Here is a 6,762-nt window from a genome sequence, read left to right as displayed (position 1 = left end):
CAGTAAAAAAAAAGTTTGGGAACAACTGGTCTGGCCACTTGATTAGATCGCAGAGTTCATGTTGAATTGGTGACGAAAGGGAATATTAAACTCTAGAACGAACAAAATGAAATTTGAAGTTGTCAACACTGCTGAAAATTAAGTTAGAAACACTGAAAGTTAAGTAACACATTTGCTTTGCAAACATTTCGACGTCATATGCCATGACAATGTTCAAAAGTTACGAGTTCGGTTCTCACTAAGGCTCTTTTTTTCTTCTTTCTTTTTCCTCTCTTTATCTGTTACTGAAGTCGAGAGAAAGACAGCTGGTGGATTAGGTAGTTGTCTGTGAAGAAAGTGATGATGCTATCTGGTGTCCAGTAACTATTTCAGCCCTGTCTCTCTTCCATTGCTGTTTGGACAAGCAACGAGCAAGACGCCAAGTTTACGATTGTCCATAAAATACAGAAAATAAAAGTCAGAAAACAATGCATCGCTTTCACACATAAATGGATCAACTATAGGAAATTGTGTGGAGTCCGCAAGTGTTTCGGGACAGAAACACGTTCACATTGACAAAAACAATATTTGAATCTACAGTATATCTAAATCACAGCTTCTTTTATTTTATTTTATTTTGTTTTATTTTATTTTATTTTTATTTTTATTTTTTTTTTTTGATCGCGACACGTTGTTTTAACGCATCAAATTTTGCGTCACTTCCGTGGCGGGACTGACTACCAAATAGTAACAACATGTAGTTGGGCCAATGTTAGCAAATGTTGGAATTTGCTAAAAACGTCACCAACAATAATTTATTGACAATTTGTCACAATAATTTGCAAATACACAACGTTCTTCACATTGGCCATCCAATATAAACAGATGACTTTCGGGACGTGCAAATGGAGTAGTTCCGAGCCGAGTAGGGTCTATTTTGAGTTTTCAATCCCAAGAAAGTTATCTCTCATATAAATACAGGGCAAGTCAAAATGATGGATTCGATTACAGAAAGGTATTCTGTGAACTGTATAAAATAATAAACATTATGACAATATTGTAAGACAAATGCTTCGAAAGGTTAACTTTGAAAGTTTAGTTTAAACACAGTGTTTCCACTTTCTACTTCTAAGAGTCAGCAGCGAGCCAGGCACGTAGCCAGGATTTCGTGAAGGGGGGGGGGGGTCCGTGATATGAAATACTATGGTCATCACACCAGGGACTCGATCATTCTAAACTTTTTACTGGAATATATATTGGTTTGTTTAGCAAGGATTTCGTAACGTAGGGGGGGGGGGAGGAGTGACATGAAATCCTGAAGGCCCAGGAGCCCCATCAATCTAAACTACTTTACTATCAACATATATTGGTTTGTTAGGACAATAAAATGAGGATATGTTGCTAAGTATTTTAATAACAAACTATGAAGAAATCTTGAGTAAAATAATAATAAAAAAACGTATTGAAAAAGATTATAAACTAATTACGTTCTTCCTCTGCTTATTCAAATATAACAATTTTCCTTTCATTATGACCTCAACTATTATAAAAAGTACATATTCAATAATGTTTTGTAAAATATTTTACAATATCTGCGTTCTTTTCTTTGTTGAATCAAATGTTAACAGAACTTTCTTAACACATAAATTTTTGTTTTTATTATTCCGTCAACTACTGTCTATTAAAAATGACAGGTCAAAAGAGCAGTAGAAAATTGTTTTTGAAATAACATATTTGATACTGCAAGAATGCGATGAATAATTATGATAAAAAAATGTCCACGCTGTTACACAACGGCACTATGCTTTCGGAAGCTTGAAATCTCCCTGACTAGTAGCAGAAATTCTGACAATTCCCTAACTTTTCTAGAAATTGCAAATTCCCTGACTTTTCCAGGATATCTCGGTCACTTCGCCACCATGTATTGCAAGTAATACAAATTTCCTCATAAGAAAGAGTAACCAAAAGTTTCCTGTAGTTTATTTTTAACGCTGATCCTTCTTTTTCTCATTTCATTTTGTTTTATCCGTCCCTAACTTTTTTCATTTCTCGTCTCGAAGGGGGGGGGGGGGTCCGGACCACCCGGACCCCCGCCCCTTTGGCTACGTGCCTGAGTAAGCATGAAAATGAATTGCTGATATTGACCGCAACATGCTATAAAAGGTTTGTCAGAAGATAGACTATTGGCTTGATATTGACCGCAACATGCTACAAAAGGTTTGTCAGGAGATAGACTATTGGCTTGATATTGACCGCAACATGCTACAATAAGTTTGTCAGGAGATAGACTATTGGCTTGATATTGACCGCAACATACTACAATAAGTTTGGCAGGAGATAGACTATTCGCTTGATATTGACCGCAACATGCTACAATAAGTTTGTCAGGAGATAGACTATTGGCTTGATATTGACCGCAACATGCTACAATAAGTTTGTCAGGTGATAGACTATTGGCTTGATGTGTGCCGCGTTACGGGAGGTGCTTACATAGAATATTTAAGATATGTTTAAAGAAAACTTCGAGACTTTACCTTTCTTAGCAAATGTCTTACAATAACATATGCTTATTACACTTCACAGAATAAATTTCTGAAATAGGGTCCATCATTTTGACTTGCCCTGTATACCTACATACAGTGGCGTAGTCACGGTTTTGTTTTGGGGCTGGCTTTGCTAACTCTCGGGGGAAGGGGGGGCTTTGCCTGAAAATGTGAAAATTCTGCAAGACATTTCATATACTTTACTATAGTAAGTAAGATTTCGGGGGAGCTTAAGCCCGGAAGCCCCCCTAAATACGCCACTGCCTATATATCAGGAAATGTAGGCCTAAACACGGTTGATAAGGAAAAACTCTTTCTTCTTAGATCGTTATTCAACCAATATATTATCTGCACATAACATAGGTTATTCTTAATATTCCCATGTAATCGGACGTTGCGGCCACGGTGGCTCAGTGGTAGAGCCTTCACGTCTGGTGCGTGGGAGCCGTGGTACGATCCTAGCGCGCGAAGTGAACTCTGTAGTGGACAAACACTGTGTACCTGGAATTTCACCGGGGTTCTTCCGTTTCCCTCCCACTTTCTTCATTCCACTATTAGACTCATTTCTCATTATCACAGTCTCCTTTAGCCTAGCAGACATAACCGTGGGATGTAAAACTTAAACATTTTATTTCATTAATCGGACGTTGAAACGACAACTATAAAGTGAGAAAAATTTATAATTATTGTGTAAATAATTAAAACGTAACTAAAATCAACTTATTGTCTATGTATCGTACATAATTATATACAGGGTGTTTCAGAACAATACCGAAAACGTTTGGGAGTTGATTCCTGACACCAAGATAAAACGAAAAGTGTAGACCAACCTGGGTGGACAAATGCTTCCTTTCGGAGCTATAGGCTGTTGAAACTATGAAGAAATGAACTTTAAGGGTCCATAGCTCCAATACAATGGGACCTACCGTAGGTGGGTCAAGACTTTATTCTCCCACGGTAGGTCACATAGTATTGGAGCTGTGGAGCTTTAAAATTCATTTACATGTTTTCGGTAGCCTATAGCTCCGAAAGGAAGCATTTGTGCACCCAGACTTATTGTCTTATTTTGGTGTCAGGAATCACCTCCCAAACGTTGTTGGTGTTGTTTGGAAATACCCTATAGATATATATCCATTGACTAGTTGGTTCACTCATTACCGGATCTCCGATACTATTAAGCGTAGGAACTTGAAATTTTCTTGCAATAATCTTGGATCGTTGGCTGCAGATAAAATTTCATTTTACGAAATGTGACCTCTGTGTGGAGAGTTGGGGATTTGAGATGTTTTTGCCGTTCTCCAAATTTCCAAAACTATTGTGTGTAGAATTGAAACTTTATGGAAATAATCTCGTACCTTAGGTTGCAAGAATACTGGATTTTGCGTGTTACGATGGCTAAAGATTGAAACGAATGTTTAAAGTTTGTTTTTTGTTGTTCAGACTTTGGAAACTATTAAGCATAGAACGTTGAAATTTTAAGTAAATATTCCACATGTAGGTAGGCTGACGAGAAGAAAGAATTTTATAAAATGTGACCCGCTAAGAGATGATGGTTTACGAAATTTTTATAAAACCCAATTTGTAACGAGAAGTATTTCGAAAAAAAAACAAAAAAAAAAAAAACGTACTTTCACAAACTTATTCTTATTAAACATATTCTTCTGATTGAATATACAGGGTGGCCCAAAAGTAAGTATACACCCCTACAATGATCAAGTATAACATTATGGGTTATAATAATTTATGGGTTTATTTGCTTCGGCTGTTCCGAGCTTAAGGTATAAGCAAAAAGACATTAAGAACAAATAATAAAGAAACTAAGTCTATTTGATGGATAACAATAAGAAATGATATAAAATGCAATAAGAAGTGAAGAATATATAAAATGCAATGAGCTGATCAGCATGGTACTGTATGCCTACTTTTGGGCCACCCTGTACAATGGAAGGACAAAATGAAATTAAAGAAAAATTTATTTTACTACAGCGAACTGAAACATAGAAAATTACAATGTAAAGTTAGAATTACACGGTTGGCATTACTCATGTACTTACGCCTAAATACGAGAAACCATTACAGTAAATAGGCTGCTGAAGAATTTCCGTTTGAATTGAGGCATCCTCCTCAGAAGAGATGCTTCCGAACAAGCTGCATTAATCATTCATTAAATTGTGAAATACTGTAAACACCATTTCCTGTTGTTTAACTGGCTACACTATACTCATTGCGGAAAATTAAACCTTCGATTTCCAATATATAGGGCATTTACCAACAATGAACCAACTTGTTTGGTTTGAACCAAATCGCCATCAAGCTTTTCGATTCTGAGACAAAAGTAGCAATCAAAAGATAAAAGCATTTGATAACAAAAATTAGTTTTAGCACCACAACTACTGATTTTATTGTAGAAACCATTTTACATTAACACATAAATAAATAGTAAGTGTGTTTGTTGCGTACTTTAATCTGAAAATCAATTTTTTAGACCAGTGGTTCTCAACCTTTTCCGACTGCCGGCACACTTTACTGAATATACACATCGCGACACTCTTGTTTCGTTTTTTATTATTAATAATAGCCGTATAAATTATAGTATAATTCTATGAGTTTTTATAAAATAGTGACTATGTAGCAGTGTTTCTTCCAGACATGTTTTTTGGGACACTGCCCCCTGGAACTTTGCGAGTGCCCCTCGGAGAAGACCAAAATAATACATCTATAATAAATTAATAAATAGAATATCACAGTGTGAAAATAATATGTGCCCCTCCGAATACTGAGTGTGCCTCCCCCCGGAACATTTTCTCTGAAAGAACCACTGCTCAAGGGCGCCGATTTTTCTGTAAATTTGTGGGGGGGGCATTCATATGCAGAATTTATATATATATGAAGATTTTAAAGACAAATTGCGCCCAAATTATGCCAAACATTGTATATTCATAAATACAATAGGGGCCCCGCATGAATTTGGGGGGCCCTCGGCCCCCCTGAATCGGCGCCCTTGCCACTGCTATGTAGTACTGAGCGTTGTTGATGCTGTTGGATTCATTAGCTGGCACAGTCTGCCTCAAAATTGTGTTTGACTAATCATTAAACACTTCACGAGTTTCAAATTCTACAATTTCGTGACACATCTGATTATGTGCAACACAAAAGTATGTCGCGACATACCGTTTGAGAACCACGGTCTAGACAGCAGTGATTCTCAATCTTTCTGATGTCGTGGACTTTTTGTAGCAACTGTTAATTCTCCGCGTCTCCTTGAAAAAATATCCAGAGATGGTGTGGGTCAATGAAAACTTGACCCGTGACACACTGACCCAGGAGAGAACTTTTTTCTGCATAACACCCTCTTTAAAATACTTTCCTCCGTTCTATGCATCAGCGTTGTCAGCGGTAAAGAGTATTGTCACATGTCATTTTCAAGAGCTTCAGTATGATTGGTTACAGTAGACTCTCGCTAATCCGGCCATTCCTGGCACATATGGGTGCCGGATTAGCGGACGCGCTGGATTATTGAGTGTCTGACATTTATTTGATTTATTTATTTATCTTGTTTTTTAAATTTATTTTGAAAACATAGAAGATATAGTGTACAGTACTTTATTAAATCGAAGGATATAATTTTAAAACATAGGGGATATACTTTATTAAATCCAAATATACATTAATTTAACAAAGAAAACTTAGTCCTTGAATAGTATCACTATGAAACATGCCCCTAATTTTTAACTGTCGTAATGATGATACGCGACGGTGGCATGCTTTATCACGCAACCGCTTTACAAGCATTACATCGGTACTGCATGTACTGTGAAGAACCTCTATTTAACTTACCTAAAATTTCGGGTTTCTGCTTGAGATCTAGCGTAACGTGTTTCCTTTTAGAAGACATGATTCCGAACTGTAAAGAATGCTACAATTTCGAATACGTACTGTATATAAAGCATTGTTTAACTAAACATTGTGGCGCATGCGCACGATAATTCATTGTGTACGTGTTTTTGGTTGGATGTGCGCCGCATTACTGAGAGGCCGGACTATTGAGGGCTGGATTAGCGAGAGTCTAGTGTATTTTGGTCTGGGTGTACCCCCCACAGAAAATCCTGGACCCGACCCTGCTTGTATGTTAGGTATCATCCCGGCATTTGCCTGGTATGATTGAAAAAAACCCAGGAAAACCTCACTCAAGGTAGTTGGACTGAAAAAGCTTTTACAGTTTTCCCACCGAGTGTCCCCA

The sequence above is a fragment of the Thermobia domestica genome, chromosome 5, assembly GCF_964235325.1.
Source record: "Thermobia domestica chromosome 5, izTheDome1.hap1.1, whole genome shotgun sequence".
NCBI lineage: Eukaryota > Metazoa > Arthropoda > Insecta > Zygentoma > Lepismatidae > Thermobia > Thermobia domestica.
Note: the sequence above shows the minus strand (reverse complement) of the source record.